The sequence below is a fragment of the Cyanistes caeruleus genome, chromosome 15, assembly GCF_971803275.1.
Source record: "Cyanistes caeruleus chromosome 15, bCyaCae1.hap1.1, whole genome shotgun sequence".
Taxonomy (NCBI): domain Eukaryota; kingdom Metazoa; phylum Chordata; class Aves; order Passeriformes; family Paridae; genus Cyanistes; species Cyanistes caeruleus.
The window spans coordinates 15,039,639-15,065,400 of NC_141715.1; the positions used below are offsets into that span (position 1 = coordinate 15,039,639).

General features: G+C 56.9%; 1 long non-coding RNA gene across 4 annotated transcripts; it reads left to right on the forward strand.

The window, feature by feature from the left end:
- Positions 1-5,636: 5,636 nt before the first annotated feature.
- Positions 5,637-15,115, forward strand: LOC147650398 (uncharacterized). 4 transcript variants are annotated; one of them, XR_015276652.1, is made up of 3 exons: positions 5,637-5,804; positions 9,990-10,165; positions 14,705-15,115. It is a non-coding gene; the product is annotated as an uncharacterized LOC147650398 (long non-coding RNA). The 4 variants fall into 4 exon arrangements; XR_015276655.1 differs by lacking the exon at positions 5,637-5,804 and adding an exon at positions 5,815-5,959; XR_015276653.1 differs by lacking the exon at positions 5,637-5,804 and adding an exon at positions 6,164-6,302.
- The last annotated feature ends 10,647 nt before the right edge of the window (positions 15,116-25,762 follow it).

Genomic DNA, 25,762 nt, shown 5'->3' on the forward strand with positions numbered 1-25,762 from the left:
TCTCCTCTCCTCTCCTCTCCTCTCCTCTCCTCTCCTCTCCTCTCCTCTCCTCTCCTCTCCTCTCCTCTCCTCTCCTCTCCTCTCCTCTCCTCTCCTCTCCTCTCCTCTCCTCTCCTCTCCTCTCCTCTCCTCTCCTCTCCTCTCCTCTCCTCTCCTCTCCTCTCCTCTCCTCTCCTCTCCTCTCCTCTCCTCTCCTCTCCTCTCCTCTCCTCTCCTCTCCTCTCCTCTCCTCTCCTCTCCTCTCCTCTCCTCTCCTCTCCTCTCCTCTCCTCTCCTCTCCTCTCCTCTCCTCTCCTCTCCTCTCCTCTCCTCTCCTCTCCTCTCCTCTCCTCTCCTCTCCTCTCCTCTCCTCTCCTCTCCTCTCCTCTCCTCTCCTCTCCTCTCCTCTCCTCTCCTCTCCTCTCCTCTCCTCTCCTCTCCTCTCCTCTCCTCTCCTCTCCTCTCCTCTCCTCTCCTCTCCTCTCCTCTCCTCTCCTCTCCTCTCCTCTCCTCTCCTCTCCTCTCCTCTCCTCTCCTCTCCTCTCCTCTCCTCTCCTCTCCTCTCCTCTCCTCTCCTCTCCTCTCCTCTCCTCTCCTCTCCTCTCCTCTCCTCTCCTCTCCTCTCCTGGGGCAGTGCCATGTGTCACAGCCCCCTGGAGCTCCAGGATGTGTCCCCAGCCTGGCACAGCCCTGTGCCACAGCCCCAGATAGGATTTAGCCACCCGACTTCTCCTGACCTTAATAACTGGTGCTGACTTAACCGGGAGTCTGGTGGCTAAATCCCGCGTGAGTCTGGAAGTGTAGGAGTCAGTGTCACAAGTAATTTATTCCATGCATCTCTCAGCCTCCTAAACTTGGGGAAGCCACTTCTTAACGCAGATCCCGGTGCTGCCACAGCCCTGGTTGAGCAGATCTGCAGCAGCCTTTCTTTCTCCTCTTCCCTCTTTCCCTCCCAGCTGCTGGCCTGCCCAGGCCCTGCTCCCAGCCCAGAACAGGCACCTTCTAGACACAGCAAAGCCACAAAACTTTGGAGCATCCTTCAAGCCTTGGACGAGTCCCAGGCCAGCCATCTCCAAAGTGGGGCAAGATGCCCCCAAAACCACGGCTGGAATAGGTGCAGCCCCTACAGGCAAGGTCTGGCTCACACATGGGCTCTGCACGTGGGTGCTGCATCCTGGGGACTTCAGCCTTGCTCCCTGGATGTTGCCAGCCCAATGTGACCCTTCTGCCTCACCCCAGACCTCTGCTCTGGTGTGTTGAGGTTGGAAAACCAGAGGCAACTCTTCAGCTGGGCTCTGTGGGGCTGGAGCTGGGTGAGTGTGGAGGAGTTATGCCCATGGAAAGGGAGGGCAGGGCAGTCCTGCTCCACTGGATGCAGTGCGCAGAAGCCTTTTCTGAGGTTTCTGGCTCTTTTTCAGAGCCAAAGAGCTGGAGGCTGGTGGGGCCCCACTGAACACAGCCCTCAGGCAGGGGTGTCCAGCCCCCTGTGCTCAGAGCTGGTGCATTTCTCACATCCACATCCCTTACTCTGCTCTCCATCGTGACCAAACCCAGTGGCCTGGATCTTTCCCAGGCATGACCACATGTGGGTTACTCCCTCTCCTTCAGCATCTGCTCAGACACTGCCAGCAACCTCTGCTGTGCCATGGGGATGCTGAGCACTGCGGGCTGTGGCACAGGCAGGCAGGAGAGCTCTGTGGGCAAGCAAAGGGGTGCAGGCAGGCAGCAGGAGGGCTGGGGATGGAGGGAGGGTTTTTCAGCTGGGCTGGCCTCGCCCCTGCTGCCTGCAGCTCAGGATGGATCTCCCTGGCCGGGGAGTTCAAGCTGGGTTAAAGCCACTGCCACAGCCTGAACATCACATTCATATTCTAGTCACAGTTTTTGGGCATCTTTGCTTTTCTTGGCAGTGTCAAAGCTCCAGGACAGCAGGGAAAAGAGGGAAATGGACCTCACTTGCCATGTCTCTGCTACTTCAGCTGTCTCAGAGGAGTTTGCTGGTTGTCCTGAGCCATGTCTGCGTCAGGCAGAGCTGAGCTGACACCCAGGACAACCTGGGCTGGTGCATTTGCTGCCTGGGAGCCTTTTTTATTCCTCCCACAATCAGGTCACAGCCTGTCCCATCAGGGTGAGGCAAGTGAGGCACAGGCAGGGCTGGACGTGCCTGTGCTGCCCAGCACAGACTCTTGTCAGCCCAGCAGCAGCTGCAGGAAGCTGGGAACCTGCTCTGGGGCTTTCCCTCTGCAGCCCTTTTGAAGGGCAGGCACAGGGCTGGCACCTTGCTCCTGGGCAGGTGCCACCCCAGGCATGTGGGACAGTTTGGGAATACGGCTCAGGAAACACCTGATGAGCAAACTTGAGGTTGTCAGCCTTGTCCTGCTCCTTCCTCAGGGTCCTGTGGATTTCTCTGGTCTCAGTGATATTGTTTACTTTCACTGCCTCCTTCTCCTGCTGCTTCTGCAGCTCTGCTGGGAAGTGAAACCCTTCTGACGGTGTGAGGTCCTGGAGGAAGCTGTTCTGTCTGCAGCATCCGTGGCATCATCACCTCTCTCTGCCCCCAGGTGGGATCCAGGAGGCTGTACCCGCACGGCCGAGGTGTGAGGCAGGTGAGTTCACACTAGGGTTTGAACTGTGCTGCAGGTGCAGCTTTCAAACCAGGCAGAGAGAGAGATTGGGGGGAAAAAATAAATAAAAATGAAAAAGATAAACACAAACATGCCACCTCCATCTTGCAAAGTCCTTGAGTCACATCACAGGGCTGGCAGCATCTCATCCCTACAGACCCTGGCTGTGTCCATCCCCTGGGCATCAGCTGCTGGGCACAGCGATGCTCCACCATGCCCACCCTCGTGGCTGCCCTCTGCTCCCTGGAATATCCCAGTTTTCCAGAGGCTGAGCAAATTCTGTGGCATTTCCAGGCTGCAAACTACTCTGCAAATAACCATTCCCTGAGGTTGGTAATTCCCCCAAATGCATGTGCAGCTCCTTGGGAAAAGGAGCAAGGCACAGCACAGCCATCTCATTCCTGATTCCAGGCAAGGCAGTGGGAAAGCTTCATGGTCCTGCTTGGTGGGCAAAGCTCTCTTCTCAGAAATGAGTTTTTGCTTAAATTTTGGAGAGAAAAATGTAGTCTGACTCAGCCACAAAGCATGGAAAATTTCAAGCAGGCACTTGATGTGTGGCAAAAAGTATCCTTGGGCTGGGAGAATGAGTGGGGTTGTATTGTTTGGGCTGTTAAATCAAAAACCCAGGGGAAAGAAATAACTTTGGGTCAACCCAAAATGAACTGTTCTAGATATTCTTTCTGAAACAAAAAAGTGTTGCTTTGAACAGCAGGAGGCCCTTGGTTTTATCCACTACTGATATAAATGACTTCTCTAGATGGCAAGTGAAAAGTTGAAAAGTTCCTCTAATACCAGAGAAATCAAAAATAAACCCTGCTCTTCCCAAGGTAACAGATGCTCCTTGTCCTTTCAGATGGAGCCCAAATTCCCAAATGAGAGAATGACAGAATATCCTGACCTGGAAGGAATCCACAAGAGTCATTGTGTCCAACTCCTGGCCCTGCAGAGGATATCCCAACAATCCCATCTTTTGTCTGGGAGCACTGACCAAGCACATCTTGAACTCTGTCAGCCTTGTGGCCATGACCACTTCCTTGGGAAACCTGTTCAGTGCCTGGCCACCCCTGGGGACAAGAACCTTTTCCAAATATTCAGCCTAACTCTCCCCTGACACAGCTCCAGCCATTCCCCCAGGTCCCACTGCTGCTCACCAGAGACAAATACTTAGAGCTCCTCTGAATCAGAGACTTTGCTGATGAACTATCAGTGTTAACAATTCCAGCCTGCTTGGGAAGTTGTGGATGGATCCATGTTGGGATCTGCCCTTCCTACACCAACACCCAGAGGATGCAGAGCGCTGAGCAGCCTTTCCTGTGTGTGCTGCTGGGCTGTGCAGGTTTGATGGCTGTGCAGGCTGTGATGGCTGTGCAGGTTTGATGGCTGTGCAGGGTGTGATGGCTGTGCAGGTGTGATGGCTGTGCAGGGTGTGATGGCTGTGCAGGCTGTGATGGCTGTGCAGGGTGTGATGGCTGTGCAGGTTTGATGGCTGTGCAGGGTGTGATGGTTGTGCAGGTGTGATGGCTGTGCAGGTTTGATGGCTGTGCAGGTGTGATGGTTGTGCAGGTTTGATGGTTGTGCAGGGTGTGATGGCTGTGCAGGCTGTGATGGCTGTGCAGGGTGTGATGGCTGTGCAGGGTGTGCTGGGCTGTGCAGGGTGTGATGGCTGTGCAGGGTGTGATGGCTGTGCAGGTGTGATGGCTGTGCAGGTGTGATGGCTGTGCAGGTTTGATGGCTGTGCAGGGTGTGATGGCTGTGCAGGTTTGATGGCTGTGCAGGTTTGATGGCTGTGCAGGGTGTGATGGTTGTGCAGGTGTGATGGCTGTGCAGGTTTGATGGCTGTGCAGGTTTGATGGCTGTGCAGGTGTGATGGTTGTGCAGGTTTGATGGTTGTGCAGGGTGTGATGGCTGTGCAGGCTGTGATGGCTGTGCAGGGTGTGATGGATGTGCAGGGTGTGATGGCTGTGCAGGGTGTGATGGCTGTGCAGGTTTGATGGATGTGCAGGGTGTGATGGCTGTGCAGGTGTGATGGCTGTGCAGGTTTGATGGCTGTGCAGGGTGTGATGGATGTGCAGGGTGTGATGGCTGTGCAGGTTTGATGGCTGTGCAGGTGTGATGGCTGTGCAGGCTGTGATGGCTGTGCAGGTGTGATGGCTGTGCAGGCTGTGATGGCTGTGCAGGTGTGATGGATGTGCAGGGTGTGATGGCTGTGCAGGGTGTGATGGCTGTGCAGGGTGTGATGGCTGTGCAGGGTGTGATGGCTGTGCAGGGTGTGATGGCTGTGCAGGTGTGATGGCTGTGCAGGGTGTGATGGCTGTGCAGGGTGTGATGGCTGTGCAGGTGTGATGGCTGTGCAGGGTGTGATGGCTGTGCAGGGTGTGATGGCTGTGCAGGGTGTGATGGCTGTGCAGGTTTGATGGCTGTGCAGGTGTGATGGCTGTGCAGGGTGTGATGGCTGGCTGGTGCTCTGCCCAGGATGGGGGCTGGTGGTTCTCTCTCCTGGCTTTGCCCACGGGTCCAGCTCTGGAGCTGGGAAGCAGAGTGGATGGGATGTGCAGCTCTGGCTGTGGCTCTGGCTGAGGTGGGGAGGGACATGAGACCCTCACTGGGAAAACATCAGGGTATTTGGTTCATGATTTTCCTGCTCATGCTCCCTGGGATGTGTCTGTCCAGCGTGACAAAAGCTGCAGCACAGACACCTGCGAGAAGGCAAGGAACTGGGGCAAGTCATCCCTTCAGGAGGCCACAAACAGCCCTCTCCTCCTGGAGCAGGCTTTCCAGCCCAAATTCTGGGCCTCTTTTTCGAGAGGGTGTGGTTCTGGGCTCCTATGGAGCTCTCATCCAGGCAGGATCTGGCTCACTGGGGAGAAAATTCTGCCCTCCACCTCCCTGTCCTCCTGGCTCAGCTTCACAGCTCGCCAGTGGGGTTTGGCCAGGGGGACACGTTCATCCTTTTAGATGCCTCCTCTCACCTTTCCTTAGCGCCAGAGCCTCTCGGGGGTGTCCCCCAGGTTGGGACAGCCTCTCACCCCATCCCCTGCCCGGGGGAGCTCCCGCAGCTGCCCTGCTTTGTGCTCCGCTTCCTCGGCACCGCTTATGCAAGAGCCTTTGGAAGCGAGACAAAAATTACAGCGGGAAGAAATCATCGCACGGCTCTGGTGGGGAAAGATATTATCCTGCGTTGCCAGCGAGACCGGCCGTCGGCAGGTAGGGCCCGGAGGAGCTCTGCGTGGCAGGATGATCGCTGATAAGATGCCGGGTCCTGCTCCGCTGGCCTCGGGAGAGGGAAGCGCTGTGTAGTGAAGCTATGGAAACAGCCAGGCCGGGTGCGGAGGGGAATCGGGCCGCTCGCATCACCGCAGGTACCCCGGCTCTTTGTGTGCGCCGGGGACAGCGCGGCTGCGGGAACGGCCCTGGAAAAAGTTGTTCCATTGGAAGCGCCGGGCTCTGCCCCCCGGCCGTGCCCCCTCCCCGGGCCCCCGCTCTGCCTTTGAGTCACCTCGGCGGCGTGACAGCCGCATCCGCCCCGCGCCAAGGTCACGCTTAAAAGCATTGGACATGGCTGGGCGCGGAGGTGGGAGAGGCCGTGCACAAGTCGCATCGCGTTTGGAGGAGTTGCGGCCAGGGCAAACCTCCCCAACGTGCCCTTCGAGGAAGGGGGCTCCCACCGCCTTTCATTATTTGCCAAGAAACGTAAGCCCAGAGGTCCGTGAAATTGTCAGGATGTGTGAAATCAGGCACCGCCGGGCAGCTCTCCTGCGCGACCATTTTAAATATTTAACACGTTGATTATACAACATTTGTATTGAAACGCCGGTGTGGGCCCAGAGCCGGGCTTTGGGGAGGGGAGGGGAGGATTTGGGATTTGGCCACCCTGCCCTGGGCTCCTGGCAGCCGGCGCAGCGCCGGCGGGGGGGCAGCGGGGAGCCGCTGCGGGAGGCGCTCAGGCGGCGAGGAGCTCCTGCTCGGGAGCCTCCGAGTGACAAACGCGCTCAGGAGCAGGAATTCATTCCTGTAAATATGTTTGCATTATTTATTTTAAGCATTTTTATAAATCATAATAGGAGAGACATCTGCTGTTAAAACTGCAAACTGCATTCATGCCTAGGGCAAGGCGGGAAGAGGGTTTTTGGTTTTTTTTTTTCCTCCCCGGGAAAGCTTGGGAAAGTTTGGGGAGCACGGCAGGTTTGGGGGGTGGGGACAGGGGGAAAATGTGCGGGGGCATTTTCTTGCTGGGAATTAAATATACCCGTTCCCTCCCGGGGGCTTTATTTACGTCCTTCCCGCCTCCTCCACCCCTCTGGCTTTTGACACCTTTTTTTTATACGGGCTTTATCATGAGGATGGCATCTCCCTCTCGCCTTCCTGATGGCCAGAGAAGCTGGGACTGAAGCACCCCGCTCCTCTGCAGAGAGAGGCGGCACATGTGGGTGTGGATGGGTCTCGTTTCCCTCGGGCGCAGTGGGGAGGTCCGGAGGGGGATCCGGCACCTCTCAGTGACGGCACAGCACCAAAAATCCAAATCCAAATCCAAATCCCTCTCCCCAGCCAGGTGGCATCTGCAGGTCCCTGGAGCCGAGAGCTTCTGGAGACGGCGGTGGCTGGTTCTGGGTGAGGGGAGGAAGCTCCGGGTGACTCTGACTCACCGCAAGATTAATTGCCGGGCGTCGCAGGAGGTTTATCACTGCCACCCGCGCTCGGCGCGGCTGCGGCTCCTTCTGCCCGGGGAAGCGGGGCGAGGAGGGGGCTGTGGCACCCAGACTGGGCCGGTGGAGCCGCTGTGGCCCTGCGAGGGGGAGGCCGTGTGGGTATCTCCCCTTCGCACACCCCAAGCGCCAGCTCAGGTGCCCCAGGGTGCAGGGGGGTCCCGTGTCTGATTCCTGCCCGGGTCTCGCTGTCCCCTGCCTCAGTTCCCTGTGTTTGAGCTGGGCTCTCCCTGTCGCACTTGGCCCCTGTTTCAGAGCCCTTCTACCTTGTGGAGAGGCCCCACCATGGGAAACTGGTGGCAAACCCACTCGCTCTCCAGCACCCATCCAGACTTCCCCTCCGTCCTGATGTCCTCAGCCATCCTGTCCTGCAGCACTGACAAGCTCAGCAACTGTGATGAACAAAATCTTTTACATAATCAATAATTAATGTCTGGGGTTTCCAAGCAGCTAATTAATCTCCTGGTGAATCGTGAAAAAAAAAATGTTTAGGATAAATGTGGGTGTTTTCAAGCCAGGTGAGCAGAGGTTGACGCTCAGCCCGGGCTCTTGTGTTAACCCACATCCATCCCTGGAGAGCTTCTTGCTCCAAGTGATGCTGTTCATTGCCAGAGTGTGGACAATATTGATCATAAATATTTGCCTAATGAGATCATATCTGCTTTCCAGCATATGCAGGGGGTGACCTCAAAAGGCCGGGTGTCCTTTGGGTGAGCTCCCAACGAGCTTAATTGTGTCTCTGAGTCTTGCAGCTCTGGAGGTGACCTGCACTGGGCTGTGTGAGGGGTCAGGTCAGTCTCAGCAACACTGGGATTACTGGAGGCAGGGAACAGACCTTTGCTGGGCCTCATCAGAGCCTCCCAGCCCAGTGCTCCCACCCAAAAGCTGGGAAACACAAAATACAGCACATAAACAATTCAGGTTCCAGCCTTAGGCAAAGATTTGATAGGATTATTCTGGTCACTGGTTGCAGATTCAGGGGAATATCACAAGCTTCATCCACCCCATTCCCCAATAAATTCTGACTTGGGAAACCTCTGCTAGGTTCTCTGGAAGCTTCAGCAGCAGTTGTACTCAGGCATGGCAGCCCTGCAATAGCTTTGACCCAATTTCAGGCAACCTGAAGGGTTGAAAAGTCCTCAAAGCAGCGAATTCTCTCTGCAAAGTTTGGGGAGCCTGTGTGGTTCTCCCCTGCTGGAGCCCTGTGAGCTCTGGTAGATCAATCCCAAGGCAGATCTGCAGCCATGGCTCCTCGCTGGTGACCAGGGACAGAGATTTGCATCTCCCATCAGGTCCCTGACAAACGTGCCTGGGCACTGGTCAGGTCCAGGCTTGCTGCAGTCCATTTCTGTGTGAGCAGGCTATGAATTCGCTCTCCCCAGCTCTCTGGCTCTTCAGCTCGTCCCAGAATAGCCAAGTCAGTGACTCGTGGCTCATTTTGAACGATTGCCAAGCAGCTGCAGCTGTCCTTGACTTTATCTCTGCTCCAGTGTGGCTTTGCCCAGCTCCACAAGTTCACACTAGGAGACTCCACTCCCCCTTCCCAGAATAGAAGACATCCAGGGCCCAGTGTCAGCAAGTTTAGCAGCTGTGGGAAGTGTTATCCTTTGAGCAATCAGTAATTAGCCTGGTTGAAAGGCCAGAGTCCTTGTGGCTAATGAGTAGCTCGAGATGAGCCCTACAATCTCCTGACCCTCTTTAAGTCTTGCTGGTGGCTTCCAAAAGCTTCCTGGATTGCTCTCACCTTTATGCCAGCTCCCAATGGCCTTTTGTCACGGGAGTTGGTCCTTTCCAGCAGACCCAAAGCTCACGGTCACTCTTGCCTGGTCACCTCTGGTTATGTCCTGTTCCTCCTCACAGCGCCTGTGTTTCCATCACACCTTCCACAGCCCTGCTCACTTCCAGCCTGCAGCCTCCCCATCCACAGCTGCACATCTGGAACTGCTGTCTCTGTCACCAGGGCTGGCCTCGGTCAGTGCTGGCTGAGGGAAATGGTTGACCATGGTTGATGATGGTGATCCCCAGATCTGCTCCTGATGGATGGAGCTCACTCCTGGGCCTCCAGCCCCTCTTAATCTTGCTGTCAGCCTGGAAAAAGATACAGCTCACCTCCTGGAGAGCCCACCTTGACCATGTCAGCACTGATTTTTGGGTTTGGCTAGCGCTGAGGGTCTGTGAAATCAGCAGAGAGAAGAAGATTCAGCTAAGGGGAAGAGGCTGATCAGGCAGCAATTGCTTCCCTGTGCAGACACTTCGTGCATTCAGCCACTGGTTCCTCAGGAGCAGCATGGAAAATCAAGGCATGGTGGGATTAACAGATTTACCTGAGACCTCTGGAGCCTCCTTTTCCCTTGTTTTACCTATTAAGTATCTCTGCTTCCCTGCCTTGCAGACAGCAGCTTCTTCTCCTTCAGCGTTGTTCCAGGCTGGGAATATTCACAGCCCTGTGTTATCTGGTGTCAGCAAAGAGATGGGAACATCTTGGACTGAAGTCAGTTGATTTATTGTTCCCAATTCTTAGAGCAGCCCAGAGTATGATGGGATGGGATCTTCTCATTTGCTGTCACTTGGAGTGGGATTGGAGTGAAGAGGGTCACAAGAGTTTGAGGTAGTTCTCCTTATTTTAATCTTATTTTTACTTTCTTTTTTCTTTTATTTTTTTTTCTTCCCCCTTTTCTTTCTGAAGGTAGTTCCTCCCCTTTCCAGGATGTTGAGAACAGCAGTGGGAGATTTATCCTTGAGAAGGGGAGGATTCAGAGGGATCTAAAACAGCTGTGCAGTACCTGTGAGGAGGTGTTTGAGAAGACAGCCAGACCCTTCAGAGCAGTGTATGGTGAGAGGAGGAGACACAACAGGTATGAGGTAAGTTAAGAGAAGCTCAGACTGGTGATAAAGACACGTTTTTTTTCCATGAAGGCAGCCAAGCACCAGCAGCTTGCCCAGGAAAGCTGTACTGTCTCCATCCTCTGAGGTTTCCAAGCCCCACTGGACAAGGAGGTCTTGCAGTTGACCTTGCTTAGAGCAGAAAGTTGAACTAGAGACCTCCTGAGGTCCCCTCTGACCTGGGAAATTCTGCCACTTCATGTTGAGGTCAGCATTCCAGGACTGCTCCACCTCCTCATAGAGTGAACTCCAGAGCAGTTTTTTAGGTTCCTGCAGGCTGGAAGAAAGTGGCTGAACCATGTCTAAGGCCATGGATCACCACACACTGGCTTCATAAAATCATTTAATAAAATCCTGGAATGGTTTGGGTTGGAAGGGACCTTAAAGCTCTTCTCATTCCAGCCCCCTGCCATGGAGGGACATCCTCCACGAGACCAGGCTGCCCAGAGCTCTCCCAGTTCTGCGCTAGGACATGGATGGAGCCATCCATGGCATCTCCTGGGCAGGGCTCCCACCCCAGGACTGTCCCAGGTGTCAGAATGAAGCAGAAGGAGAACCACAAGGTCTGGCAGCCACCCAGCTGTCCCTGAGCCGACAGGAGCCAGCAGGATGCCCAGAGATGGCTCCTGCCATCCCCTGTGCTGCTGCAGGCCAGTCTGGAGCGCTCAGGGACCCGAGGGAGGCTGCGCTGGTTGAGTCAGTGCCTCTGAGCTCAGCCTCGTAAAAACCCTGCGGACCACAGAGGCTGATGTGCAGCACAGCCACAGCTCCTCCCTCCCTGTTTTCTGTGACCTCTTTGCGAGGCAGCTTTTGGTGCTGAGGTTCACATCCTCTCCAGATCTGCTGGCTATGGCAAAACAAAATTGGCTCTGCACAAGCTCCCCAGCTCCACGTGCACTTCCCAGCAGAGGAGATGGGGAGGGCTAAAATTGCCGTGTGCTGGTTGTTCCTGTCAGCAAGGCAAAGCTCACCTGGGGGATGCTCAGGGTTCCTTCAGCTTGTGCAGCTCCTTCCTCCCAGCCCAGCTCCCCCCTCCCAGCCCAGCTCCCCCCTCCCAGCCCAGCTCCCCTTTGGGATGAGCGCTGCTTTGAGTGGGGAGTGCCGGTTCTTTAGCAACTCGACGTCCAGAAAAACCTGCAGTCACAGAACTAAATATAGCCCAAGAGAGGCCATGAATATGGTGACGCAGTCTGGAAGTGGTTCCTGGCTGTTCTCCAGCAGCTGGGAGCAAGGCATGTGGCTTTGGCTTTTTAGGGGCAGTGGTGTGCAGGGGAGGTGGGGGCCAGGGCTTGGCAGCACGGTGGGCTCGAGGGGGTCTCCATCCTCCTGTGGCCCCGAGCACAAGCTGGGGTGAGGCAGCAGAAAAACTCGTGGTGCTTGGGGCTGGGAGGGAGTTTCAGTGGTACAGAGACCTGGTCCAGGATTCACTCAGCTGGAACTGCCTGGAAGATGGGACTTGGAGAAGTTCTGATGTGGAGACTTGTGACATTTTCCTGTGGTTCAGGACCTCCTTTGGCCCTTAACCAACAGTGCTGGTGCTCCTGTGAGGGTCACCCCCTGGTCTCACCCCCTGGTTTCCTCCAGCCTGAGGACTGTTGGGTCTCCTGGGCTACATGACCTCATCAGAAGGGATGTACAAACCATCACCACCACTTGTGGCTCCATCAGGGCCAAGCCAGGAGGAGCAGAAGACAGCAAGGAGCCCCCAACCCCACCCATTGCAGGGAAGGCAGCTGGAAAAGTGCTGGGGAGCTGAGGCTGGGCACCAGGCTCAGCCAGGATCTCCTCCAGCACAGGGAGGTAAAGCTGGCTCTGGCTGGGAGCTGGAATGGAGTCACTGGGGACTGAGCCTCGCTGGGTGCCACACTTGTGCTGAAACATGGTAGGGGTAAGGCTTGGCCACCTCTGCCTCCCTGTCAGCTGCCAGGAGCATCCCCAGGCTGGACACTGTGTGTCCTTCCTCTTAGCCCTGTGGCAAAGGGATAAGAGCTCTCCAAAGCTCTCCAAAGAAGAAATAAGGTGCAAGAAGGGATATCTCCAATCTGGCCTCCAAACTGGCCCTCAGAACCTCCTTGCTGCAGGGGCTGGGCCCCATTTTGGATGGCTCTGGAATGGCTCTTCCTCCTCTCTCAGCCCAGGGAGCTCCCAGGGCTGTGGGACAGGGTGCTCTGTGGGACAGGGTGCTCTGTGGGACAGGGTGCTCTGTGGGACAGGGTGCTCTGTGGGACAGGGTGATCTGTGGGACAGGGTGATCTGTGGGACAGGGTGCTGTGTGGGACAGGGTGATCTGTGGGACAGGGTGATCTGTGGGTCAGGGTGCTCTGTGGGACAGGGTGCTGTGTGGGACAGGGTGCTGTGTGGGTCAGGGTGATCTGTGGGACAGGGTGGTCTGTGGGACAGGGTGATCTGCTGGAACTGCAGGGCTCCAGCCAGGACATGCTGTGGCCCTGCTCATGACCCAGAGCCACACTCAGTGCCTGGCTGCTGAGTGGAAGCCTCAGGAACCACTTCCAGGATGAATTGTAGGTCAAATTGACAGCATTCTGCCCACCCAGCCTTTTGGGGTGTGCCTGAGGGTGCTCACCCTGGTCAGACCCTCAGTGTGCACTCCAAGAGGGAAATCTGCCCTTGAGCCTTGTTGCAACGTGTCCTCATGGAGGGGATCCTGCAGAGAGCCAGGTCCTGTGCCAAGGGAAGGGCAGGAGACTGGCAGAGCTGGTCCTCACATCCAGAGTGGGCTGGGAGCTGCAGCCATCACCTCATCCTGTCTGGGTGTGCAACCCTGTCTGCAGCTGCTTTCCTTGGACAACCTTTGCCACAATAACAGCTTGATTTAAACTCTGGAACCAACTGATGGGAACCAGAACCAGCTTCTGGTCTGCCCCACTATTTCTCTGAATGAGTCTCATGCCCAAAAATCCTATGTGAGGCTGGGGAGGACAGCAGGAACCACGTGCCACTGTCCTGGGTGGTTCATTGTGTGGACAGCCCTGGAAAGCAAGGCAAGAGGCTGAGTTTAATGCACCCCACAGAGCTTGCCACATCCCATTCCCTGACTGCAGGAACACTCATGGTTCTCCTCGCTGATGTTGAGATGTTTATGGTCAACATTTTGGGAGAGGTGGGTGACCTGCACCTGACAGACCCCTGTCCCAAACTGTCCCAGGTGCCCCCGCCGCTCCTCTGGATTTGGGTTTACCCCTTCCCTGCCCACGCTGAGATGCAGAGCCAGCCTCCTGTACATCAAAATATTAATCTGTAGGTTTCAGAGAGCTGAAGGAGCAGAGAGAGCCACAGCGGGAGCGCTGGGAAGCAGACGGTGCTGCTGCACGGAAATCTATGCCCAAATGCTCCATATCATATCATACAGCATATGTCTAGAGACAGGCCAGCAAATCCAGACCTGAAAATGTGTATAATTGCCAGGCAGGACTCTGAGACTGAAAGAGCTTCAAAGAAAACACAATTCCTATGTGTTGAGAGCAGCGTGGTGGTTCTCTGGAGCTCAGTTTAGTGGGACAGACCCTCCCCTTGCACGTTACTTCAGTCCTTGCAGAGCCTGAAGGTCAAACCTGGCTCTCCCACTTGCACCACCTTCAGTATTTGCTGGTTTGGCTCAAAACCAGAGCTTGCTGGTCTTAGCACAATACACAGTGTCCCAGAATCATGGAATATCCTGAGCTGGGAGGGACCCCTAAGGACTATGGAGTCCATCTCCTGGCCCTGCACAGGACAGCCCATCAGTCACACCAGGATTCTCTTATATTTCCATCTGTTTTCCCATATAGCTCTTTTTGCCTTTTCCTCCTCTCTCTGCAGCTTAGTTTTCCCAATCATTGCCCAGAAACTGCCCTGGAACAGTGGAAAATGCTGTTGCCATCGGATTTTACCCTGGTCAATGGCATGTGGCCTGGAGCTTAAAGGGAGTCCCCCAGTCACAGTGAGAGATTCCCTGGAGAGCCAGCACTCTGCCCTCCCTGGTTCCCAGCACAGGTCCTCAGGCAGCAATGCCACCACCCTCTGCTGTCACACGCTCTTGTCCCCGTGGTGGGCACCACCGTGAGGGCAGCCAAGCCTGCAGGCAGCTTGGGGGTGGCGTTAGGTGGCCTGAATGGCTTGTATGGGCTTCAGAAGTGACCTGAATTGTGGTGGGAGCTGCTCAGGGGGTGCCAGGATGGGTGCTGCCCCTCTGGGGACACAGACACCCTCACAGGGCTCCTGCCAGCTCTGGGCTTGCACCAGCAGCAGAGCGATGCCTGGGCACACCCCAGGCTTGGAATCACATCCCTCTGTGGGAAGGTCAGTCCCAGGGAGACTGGGAAACCTCATCCCAGCTTCCCTCTGCACCTCCCACCTCCTTTTCTCTGCGGGATCTCCTCTCACATCCCACCCTAAGCCCTCCTGGCAGTACCACCAGCCCCATCCCTGCAGCATCACCTCCCCAGCCCCAGTCTCCCATCCCTCACTTCCAGCACAGCGGGAGCCTCGGGGCTCTCCCTCTCTCTCCTTCTCTTTCAGGAGCCAGGTGAAACCCAGCAGTTTTTAGGATCTGTGCTGGCAGAGAAGAGCGAGCAGATGGTGCCCTAAAATCCCCGCGCCCCGAAGAGTGAGCTAGTGATCATTTGTGAAGCTCTTGAGATCTATTTTTTTCCCAGACCCTGCTGAGCCTGGCAAGGACTGTAATTGCAGCCTGGACTGGCTGGAGAGGGCAATACCCGGATGGGCTCCTCGCCTTTCAGGCTGTAATTGGGCCCTGGCGATACAAAGCACAAAAGCTCCTTCCTTTCCTTCCTGTTTTGCCGGGCTCCCTCCGTGAAACCTTCCCCTGCCTGTGCTGGAAAATATGTAAATACCAGGGCATGGGAGAATTGCTCCCTCGTGCCTGCGTCACGTCTGAAATCCCCATTAAAAATATATGTTCCAAAAAGAGCACCTCTGCACCGAGCACAAACTCTCCTGGCAGTGGGGGCTGTTTGAAGGGAGCGGATCAAAGGGAGGAGGCACGGCCAGGCTGTCCCAGCTAAATTAGCAGCAGGGATGGGGGTTTTGGAGGCTCCACAGGATCAATAGGACTATCTGGAAATGCCTGGCAGTCACGCAGGAGGTTGGGATTCAGCAGCGGGGTCTGCAGTGCTGTGCTGGCTGTGCCAAGCCTGGGGAGGGATGCAGGGAGCCAGGGAAGGGGGATGTGAGGAGGGGGGAAAGGGGCTGCGGGGCCACGGGCTCACAGCAATAAGGAGTTTAATGAAGAGCCTCGAGGACATCCATCTCCCCCAGCAGCGGTGGGATGGAGCTCTGGTGGCATCCCCTGCCTGGCCCTGTCTGTGAGGTCCTGTCCCAGTTTGGGGTATGGTGTGACCGGTGGGGAGAGCAGGGAGTCCACTCACATCCTCCTGGCTCCTCCTCTGCCTCATGGCCTTGGGGCCTGGGAAGATAATTACACATAAATTTTGTTGCAAAATCTCCACTTCAGCCAGGCAGGGGACAATAATTTGTCCCAGAGACCCCGTGTGATGAAGGAGCTTTTCTGGGCAAACTGACAGGGCTTGGAGGATCTGGGAGGTGATGACTGGTGATGCCTCTAGTCCTGGTCTCCTGCAGGAACACCCCTGGGGAAGTGCCTGGGGCTGGGGGAGCCACAGGGCTCTCAGGCTGGGCACTGGGATCTCTCACAGCTCCAGCCGGTGAGAAAGGGCAACCCACAGAGACATTTTCTTCTTCTTCAAAGGAATTCAGTGTTTGGCTGGAGCGTTCAAAGGAGATTTAAAAAGAGAAGATAAAAAAGAAAGTTAAAAGCTGCCCAGTGAGGGGTGGAAGCGGGAACGTGGGGAGAGATCAGGGGCAGCGCCGGCAGCAAAGCAAAGGCAGGACACCGAGAGAAGATGAGGAGAGCCTTCATCCCACAGCTGCCCAGCCAGGGCACGGATTCCCATCCTCCAGCATCTGCATCTGTTGTGGCCGTTTGAAAGCTGGCTCCTGGCATTTCCAGAGCCCTGCAGAGCCCTGAGTCTGCGGGAGGAGTGGGGCTGGAGGCAGCGGTGGGAGCAGGGAGCTGTGCCTGGGGGAGTGGGAGTGGGAAGGGTGGGATGAAGCAGGGACGCAGAGCAAGACACCGGGAGGGAAAATGTTAATCAACTGCAGTGCCTCCCTGAAAGGAGCCAAATGTAAATGAGATAATTAAGCTATTATTTAAAGCCGGGAGACGGTGGGGACAGGCCCGGGGTGGCCGGACTGCATTTTAATCAGCTGCCTGGCTGGGGCTGGGGAGCCCGTGCTGGTGGTGCCCCTGCCTTTGCATCCCTGCCTCTGCATCCCTGCCTCTGCATCCCTGCCTCTTCATCCCTGCCTCTGATTCCCTGCCTCTGATTCCCTGCCTCTGATTCCCTGCCTCTGCATCCCTGCCTCTGCATCCCTGCCTCTTCATCCCTGCCTCTGCATCCCTGCCTCTGCATCCCTGCCTCTGCATCCCTGCCTCTGCATCCCTGCCTCTGTATCCCTGCCTCTGCATCCCTGCCTCTGCATCCCTGCCTCTGCATCCCTGCCTCTGCATCCCTGCCTCTTCATCCCTGCCTCTTCATCCCTGCCTCTGCATCCCTGCCTCTGCATCCCTGCCTTGGCTGCAGGCTCCGGGGTTATGGAACAGCCCCTCTGTGAGCCACTGTCAGGCCCTGTCCCCACTGCCCAGCCACTGCCACCCCGTGTCCCCAGGTATCCTGCCAGGTCAGGGGGCAAGGGGCTCAAGTGGGGGGTATCTACACCCGTGTTAGCACCTTTCTGGGGGGTTTTGTTTAGGCTGCAGGAGCCCCTCTGGTGCCTCAGTTTACCTGCTCTCACTGTTTTGGATATTAAAAGCTTGTAATGAGATAAGCGCTGCTGGTGAGGATAAATCCACCCAAGAAAAGGCAGAATTTAAATGCCCCAGTGCTGCTGGCCAGACTGGCTTTTGGGAGCCTTTTTTAACTGTCTGTGGTGGAGTTACCAGGTGATCAGAAGATGCTGGAGCAGTTTCCCCAGCTCTGGAAGCAGCGCTGAGGTTCAGAGATGCTCTCAGCACAGTGGGGAGCTCCAAGGTCACTTGTGAACTGCCATGAGCCAGCAAATGGGGCAGAACAGAAACTTCTCCCTGCATTTCTTTGTTTTGGTCAGGGATGGAAAAGAAAACTAAATCCAAAGCCATCCATGATGCCTTCAAGGGGAGTGAAGTCATTTTGTTCCCTGTCATCAGGACCATCCTTGCTGGTGGCGGAAGATCCGACTCCTGGAAGCAGAGACTTCTGAGCAGCAGCAGGGAGAAAATGGGTGGTTGTGCACTCCTTTTCTGATATTTCAGCTGGGATCTAGGTGAAACATGGTTAGTGGGGGCCAGGTTCAAAGGAAACCCGAGGAGATGTCTGTTCCATGGAGCAGCCTTAAGGAGAGCTCCACGCTGCACGGGGAGCGGCTGCTCCCACTTCGCATGGGGGGTGTGAGAGTTCAAAGACACAAGGAAAAAGCCCATGGAGAGCTCTTAAGGAGGAAGGCAGCACCTCTCTAGCTCAGAAATCCCTGCTCCATGAATGTCTGGAGATCAGGGGAGCAAGCAAATGTTACACGTGCCAGCCACATTTGTAATCGCCTCCCCAGGCACCTGGCACTGGCCCCGATGGAAAAGGGGGACCAGGTTAGACAGATGCCTCCTGCCTCTCTACAACACAGCCCTTATCTTTCAAGAGGCTTTCTTACTGTATGGTTAAATGGTAAATTAAAAGCCTGATCCAGAGTGGCTTTCAAGTGCCTTGCTCTTATTTAGGTACCTCATTCCTGCAATTTCCATTCCTTCACAGAGCTGGGCCCTTAAATCCTGAAGACACTTCAGAAAACGCTATCCAGCATCCCATCTTAGCAAAAGATTATCCCAGCTAGTCTACGGACCTCTGAGCATCCTGCCAGTGATGGCAGCTGACCTCTGGTGATGTGAGGGCTGATCCTGTGCCACGTCCCTCCCAGGGCTGCCTGTGGTGGTGGCAGGATGATGTGGAAGGGTTGGTTTGCCCAAAGCACCACGCTGACCCGCCCGAGCGTGAACCCAGCCTCCCACGGCTGTATTTGCCCAAAGCAGCAGGGTTTTTTTCCCTTCTCTCCACCCAGGCAGCCAGGCTGCAGCTGCCTCCCCTCTCCTGGGCCTGGGCAGGGACTTCAGGTGCAGTTGGACTATAAATTCTTGGCACCAGCACCACTGCGGCGGTGCTGCAGTTTTATTTGTACAGTCAGCATGTGCATGGGCAGGTATGGCCTCTGCTGACTGGGGAACGGGTCTGCACCCTTGTCTCTCGATTTCCCTGCCCCCAGCTCTCAGGTGAGGTGAGTGCCATCAGCTCTGCCAGGGGGGTGTGACCATGGAGCGTGTCCAGGCCTCCGATCGATCACCGAGTGTCTCCAGGGCTCAGATCTCGGTGGCCCTGGGCAAGATCACACAGGTTGAGCTTGGCAGCTGTGCTGCAAGTGCTTTATAGCTCCAAAATAATTTGAGGAATGAAGAAAGCAAATTCCCTGTGATTTATCCAACCAATCCCAGAGTGGTGAGGAGGAGTCTGGGGTCACACATGGCACAGGGGTTGTAATGCCTCGGTCTGAACTGGCCATTGGATGATGTGAAAAAAGAATACAGGAGGTGAAATGTGTGGCTCTTGCAGGTTTGTTTGCCACAGGAAACAATTTGCATTTCTGTTTCCTTCTGCCTGGTATTCACAGGCAAGACAAAATTAACCAAACAGCCTTTCTCTGAGCTCTGAGATTTACTGCCCTGTGACTCAACTTCCCCAACTGTGATCTAGGGAGAACAATCCTTTCTTTCCAATCAGCAGTGTGGGAAGCTTTGTGAACCTCCTCCTTCAGGCAAAACTCTGTCCAGAGCATCCAGATGGGAAGAAATTCTGCACCTGCATCTCTTTAATCCCAGTTCCAGGAGTGAGTGTTTGTAAACTGCTGGTGAGTATGCCACAGGACCATGCAGTTGGACGTGCTGGGGACAGGAGGAGATGCTGATGGCACAGCCCCTCTGGAGAGCACAAACACAGCCTGGTGCCTTCATTCCTTGGGGCCAGCAAGTCTGGGGATGCAGCTTAATGAATCCAAGTTATCACAGAGTCATTAAGGTTGGAAAAGCCCTGTAGGACCATTAAGTCCAACCATTCACCCAGCACCGTCAAGGCCACCACCAAACCATGTCCCCAGGTGCTGCATCTATTCATTTTTCCAGCACTCTCAGGGATGGTGACTGCACCGTTTCCCCTGTTCCAGTGCCTGACAGTGCTTTCAGTGGATCCCAGGGTATGACAGGATGCTGAAGGACATGTTGCAGATCTCAGGAGAAGCTTGGCAGTGCCTTGGTCTCTCTGGCTGTGCAGGAGCAACCCAGGGTGGGCAACCTTCATTTCTAGAGGTCCCCATGCAGATATCTTGGGGTGGCAGAGGTGACTCCTCACCTCATTTTGCCTGTATTGGGCAGAGGAGTGAGGTGACCTCTCCTGAAGCTCAACACCATCCTGGAGAGCTCTTTCACATCATCTCCCCTGGGGTGAAAGTGTGGCTGTGAGGTGGCCAGGGCTGAGTGGGACTTGGTGGCATTGCCAGGCTGGATTCACTCCTGGAGGGGCAAAGCTTGGTGCCACAGCCTGCAGTGCTGGCACAGCTTAACAGGCTCCCAGCAAAGCTACTGGCACGAATGGCCCCTGGTCTGGGCAGTGTGCTGGGGGGCTGGGGGGCTTTCACAGCCTGCACAGTGATTCCAGGCAAATCCATCTCAGGATGAGACAAAATTAAATAAAAAGCCGACTCAGTGCCCCAAGCACGTGTGAAGTTGTTTTCTCAAGGGTTTGTCCAAACTCTGAAGTTCCCATTCTCCCAGCAGGAAGAGGAGAGAAAAAAACCCAGGCACAAAAGCCTTAGGAGCAGTCCCTGGCTGGCGTGGGTGGGAAGGGGGCCAGGCTGGGCACTGTGTGGTGGCAGTAATTTTCCACACGCGGTGGATTAGGTGAGACTCTCGGTCAGGAGTGAATTCTGGGTTTTTTTTCCCTCCTTCCCCACCTCGAGACTGGTGTTGGATGGGAGCCCGGGAAAGGCGAGATAAAGGTCTTCTCTATCAGACAGCTGTTGAAAGATCTCAAATGAAGAGGCAGGCATTGCTCAGGAGCCATTCAAGGCAGCAAATGTGAAGGGTAAACTGCATAACAGGTACTATTTGTTGCCTTGAGAGGCCTTTGAAGATACATCCTCTCCTGGCTGGGCAGCTCCCCTGACCCCCATCTGCCTGGGGCTCTCCCAGGCTCGGTGAGCTGCTGCCCTGGTGGGTTAGCTCTGCAGCTGCCTTGCCAGCTAGAGCTGGGAGAGCATCATTTCGCATCCATCAGCAGGTAGGAAAGGGGTGATCATCCACTGGGGTGAGGAAACCTCCAGTTCTCCCTTCACCCCTCCCACGGTCCTCAGGTAGGGATGGGGTAACCTTCTGCCGGGTGAGGGAGCCTCGGACCCTCCCTCCATCCCTCCCGCAGTCCCCAGGGCTGGTGGCTGCCCCGGGGGATGTGCTGCAGAGCCCAGCTCACCTCCCAGGCTCACCAGCAGCCAGCCCTGAGCCTGTCTCAGGCCGACACATCCCGAAGTGTGCCCCACTGCCCCCTCCCCAAGCTGCTCCTGCCGTGCCCGGCTCGGGCGTGGGTCGGGCGCGGGGCACGCACCGTGGTCCTGGCCATGGTGTTGTTGCCACGCTGCGGTGTGTCACGAATCTAATCAGATCTCACGCTCCAGGGAGCAATTCTCTTCACCACGGGAAAGCGGGAGATGCCTGTGCCGGGCCTCGCACGTGGCTCCCCGCCCGCGGCACCGCGCCCAGCGGGGCACCGAGGGCATGGCTGGGGATGCTGGGTGAGCACCTGCTGGGCTGCGCTCTGCCCCAAGCTGGGAGGCACTGCTGGGCATTCCAGAGTGCCCAGAGGGAGAGGGCTCCCAGGAGGATTTCTTGTCTCCTTCATCTCATCTATCCCATCAGTGGTCCATCCCATCCCATCCCATCCCATCCCATCCCATCCAATCCCATCCCATCCCATCCCATCCCATCCCATCCTGTGTTTTATCCTATTGCATTCTATCCCCTCTGTTTCATTCCTTGCCATGCCATGCCATCTCATTCCATGTTTTATTCTGTCCCATTCCATCCAATCCAATTCCCTATTTTATCCCATTCCATTCTATCCCTTCTTTTGTCCTGTCTCCTTTCATGCCTTGCCATGTATTCCATACCCTTTGTTTTAGCCCTTACCATGTCATGCCACCCCCTCCCTTCTGTTTTATTCTGATCCCATCCTTCCCCCTTCTGATCCCATCCCAGCCAGCCCCATTCTCTTTGTTCAGTCCCAGTGGTCCTCTCCCATGCCATCCCATTCCATCATCTCCTGGCCATGTCCTGTCTAATCCTATCCTCCCTCCAGCAACAGCTCTGCCAAAGGTTCTTCCCCCAGAGGGTGGCTGAGCACTGAACAGGCTCCCCAGGGAATGGTCACGACTTCCAGAGCTCAGGAAACCTTTGGACAATGCTTTAAGGCACAGGGTGGGATTGTTGGCTTGTCCTGTGCAGGGACAAGAGTTGGACTGATCATCTGGTCATTGATCATTGTGATCATTTGATCAAACGATCACTGTGGTCCCTTCCAACTCAGGATATTCCATGTTCCTCTGACCTCAGGGTGAGCCACTCCCAGAGCATCTCTCTGACACTAATCCCCCTTTTCTCCACAGCTCCTGTCCCACATCTGCCTCCCCCCTGGGTCATTTTGCATGTAGCCACCACAGATCATGGACAAATGTCCAACACAGGCTGATTTACCTCAAATTAAGTGGCCACAGTCTGATTGTGAACTGCTTGGAGTGCAGACCCAGTCCTGGAGAAGCTGGGGGCTGTGCCCTTGTAGCTGCTGGGCTCTCTTTGGGGTTTTTGCAGTCACTGAGGGAAAGGATCCAGACCTGCCCTTGACTCAGCCATTTTATAGCATCTCCTGAGCTCAGTGAAGCTGGCGCTAAACCTCGGTTGCTTTGATCATGACAAATAGGAGCTGGAGAGCCAAATTCAGTGCAGAGTCACTGCCTGTCTGTGGAGCTGCTGCTTTTCCTGGTTTTAGATGTCAGTTTGGTGTGAGGCTGCTGGCTCTGCCACCCACACTGCTGGGGCCAGGATGGTGCTTTGTGAATCCAGAGGAGCCTTGGGATGCTGGTGGGACTGGTCCTGTCCGCGCCTTCACTCACCTCTGTGGAAGGAGCCGGCCTGGGGGATGCTGAGGATTGGTGTATGGGACTCCCCTCGTGTTAACTGAGGGCAGAGCTTGTGCTTTTCACACCCTGATTGTGTCTTCCTGGGCAGGACAATACACTGGGGTGGGTAATTGTGTGTGGGGGTCACAGAGCTGCTGTCCTGGTTTTGGTGGGTGGGGGTGGTGCCCAAGCCTCTGTGAGGGTGCTGGTGGCCCAGGACATGCAGCTTGTGGCCTCCTCAGTTCTGCCTGCCCCTTGAGAAGCTCAGCTGGCTTTGTGGCCGGGTGCAGGGCGGGGGACGCTGTGCCAGGGTGGGATCCCCACTGAAGAGCAGCCCAGGTCCGTGTTTTCCAGCCCCTGGGCTGAAGGAACCATAGCCAAGTGCGTGGAGCTCTCCAGGCACCAGGTCTGTGTGTCTTCTGGAAAGACAGACAAGCCGGCATGTCTGACTGGGGGGTGCTGGCAGTTTTGGGACCGTATGAACCCTGTTCCTAACTTCACCAGCACAGCTGCATCCCCAAAGAGCCACCCTCAGCGGGCTGTGAGAGCCCCGAGCCCCGCGGGGCTGCAGCAGCATCCGGCACAGCGTCGGGAGCGGGCGGTGGGATGCGGGCGGGGGGAGGCAGCCATCCGCTCCCACCGTGCCTCGCTCTACTTGCCGCGGTCCCCAAGCTCCCTTCCCTTCCCCTCCGCTGCCTTTTATGCAGCTCGCCCAAGGCTCCAGGGCCTGGGGATCTTTCCAGGCTTCCCCAGCTGGGGTTTGGCAGCTCTAATTTTAGGTACTTCGCAGTTTTGCTTTCTCGCTGCTCGGTTGAGGAAAAGCGCTTGTGCAGGGAGGCGAGCCTGGCCCTTCCCCACCACTGCTGGCTTTTTCTTTGTCTCTCTTCCCGGCTCGCTCCCGCCTGGTGCCGGCTGCTCCGAGATGCCGGTGGACATTAATAAGACCCCTGTAAAAGCTGGAGCTCTTGCAGGGGCGCAGAGTGGGGATGCACATTGAGCCAGGGCCACTCCAGACCTGCTGCTGCCCACGGTGATGGTCTCCAGGCCGTGGTGTGACACCCCATTCCCCCACAAAATCACTGGGAAGGGCTCTGCTCCAGGCTGGGAGGCTGCAGGCTCGGAGGAGAGCCCAGCCAAGGGCATGGGGCTGGCCACGGTCACCCAGAACCTTTCAGTCCTGATGAGTCTCTGGGAAGAAGCTAAGGAATGCTTTGAGGCAGGAAACCCCAAAACTAAACATGGATCAAAAAACAGTGATCAGATCAATCCGTGCACAGAAAACCCAGCAAGAGCTAATGCAGCCCTCAGGTCCCTGTTGGCAGCCTGTTAGATCTGCTGCAGGATATGACCCTGGACCTGGTCAGCCTGGGGCTGAGGCAGGACAGCTGGTGAGTTCTAATTCCAAATCCAAGCTAAGGACAGCCCTGTGGGACACGGGATTTTGCCCAAAGTCCTCGTTATGCAATTTAGACACAAAAGTGGAACATCCCCCTCCTCACGTCCTCAGGGATAGTATCTTCTGGGGAAGACAAGGGGAAGTTTTTCCCAAGGAAGCAAAAATCAGGTGAGGAGGTGGGAGCAGCTGGGAGGGCAGGATGGGCTTACTGGGATGGATCCTTCCCACACAGGGGACGCACTCGGATTTTGTCCATTGTACCCAATGAACTTCCGTCCTCTGAAGGGGGATGACCGGGGCTAGAGCCGTCTGACCGGATTGTGAGCTGCCTGCTCCTGAAAGGACTCTGCATCCCATTATCCATAAACCTGGTCACGGCACACGGCTAATTCACGCAATTTCCGACACGTTTACGCTGCCGGCACAATCTCCGAGCCGGGCTGGAGCCCGGAGCCGTGCACGGACGGCAAATCCGGCAGCCGGATCCTGCAGCCGGGGTGTGCCAGGGGCGGCGGGACCCTCGGAGGCCACGGGGAGCTCCCCCCTGCTTTGGGAGCCTCTGGGAGCCGGCACGGTCCCCAAGGAAGCGCTGCCCTGCAGGTGATAGGAAGCTTAACTGCCCCCTCCCACGCTGGCACCCCTCTTGTCACAGGTCTGCAGAACCCAAATCCAGCGTTATCAGAGGGCCGCAGCGGCGGAGAGGGGCCCAGCTGGCTCCTGTCGCCCTCTCCGCTCCCCATCGCTCACGTGGAGCGGTGGGTGGACGCGGCTCTGGCTCCGCTTCGCTGCCAGATTATTTCTGGGCACGGCCGCAGACGGACGCGGCGGGGAGTGCGGGCTGCGAGCCGTGCCGGGGGTGCCGCGGGGGGCGCGGCCGTGCCGGCAGCTGCGGGCCGGGACCTTTCCCGCTGTGCCCTCCCGGCATCCCGGTGCCCGGTGCCGTGGGTTGGCTGCCCGCTGACACCGCCGTCCTCCCCCTCCTCGCCGCCGGCTGCGAGCGCGGTGCGTCATCCTCCGCTCCGCTAATTCGGGGGCAACTATTCTGCGCCTGCGACGGATCACGCCATGCGCCAGGGCCCCCGCGCTCCGCGGCCCAGATGCCCCCCTCCCACCTGGCCCGCTTCCCCCTGCCTCCTGTATCCAAGGAGAGGGATCAGCGGCGGGCGGGGGGAAGCGGGGCTCTGACGCAGGGCTCGCACCGCCGCTAATCACCAGGAGCGGCTCCGGGCCCCCCTCGCCTCCGCCGGCACGGCCGCGCTGACCCCGAGCGCGCAGGGTCAGGGACCCGGGGCTGATTCGGGGCTGAGCGCGGCTGTCACGTTCCCTCGGCAGACGCGGTGCAGCTGCCGGGAGCCGCGGGGGCTGCTCCGGCACGGCCGCGTTCCCCGGGGGTGAAGCTGCTCCGCAGACACCCCGGTGCCGGTGGGCTCCTCGGGGGATGGCACAGCACGGGGTTTGTCCCGAGGGAAAGGGGGTGAAGGGCTGTGCCTGCTCCAGGGTCTCCTCTCCGTGTCCCACGCAAGGGCTGGGGAGCGTCTGTCGGGATGAAGGACGCGCCCGGCAGGACGGAGAGGGATCGCCGTGCTCAGACTGGGAGGGGCGAGGTGGGCGCCCACCCAGCGCTGGCTCCACGGCGGGTCTGGGGGATGCCCGGGCTGGATGCGCCGATGGGGTCCCGTGCCCTTTGGAGAAGATGCCTGTGTGGGTGAGCTGATCAAGCAGAGCTTTTCCTCCTCGAAACCCCCACGCTCGGCGCTCCCGATGCGGCTGGCGAGCTGTTGGTGCAAGGGCAGTGGCGGTGGGGGCATTGTCCCCAGCTGGGCACAGGGCTGCGTGCCCCAGGGCTGCGCTGCCGGGCTGTGCTGGGCGCTGGAGCTCACAGCCACACACACACAATCCCA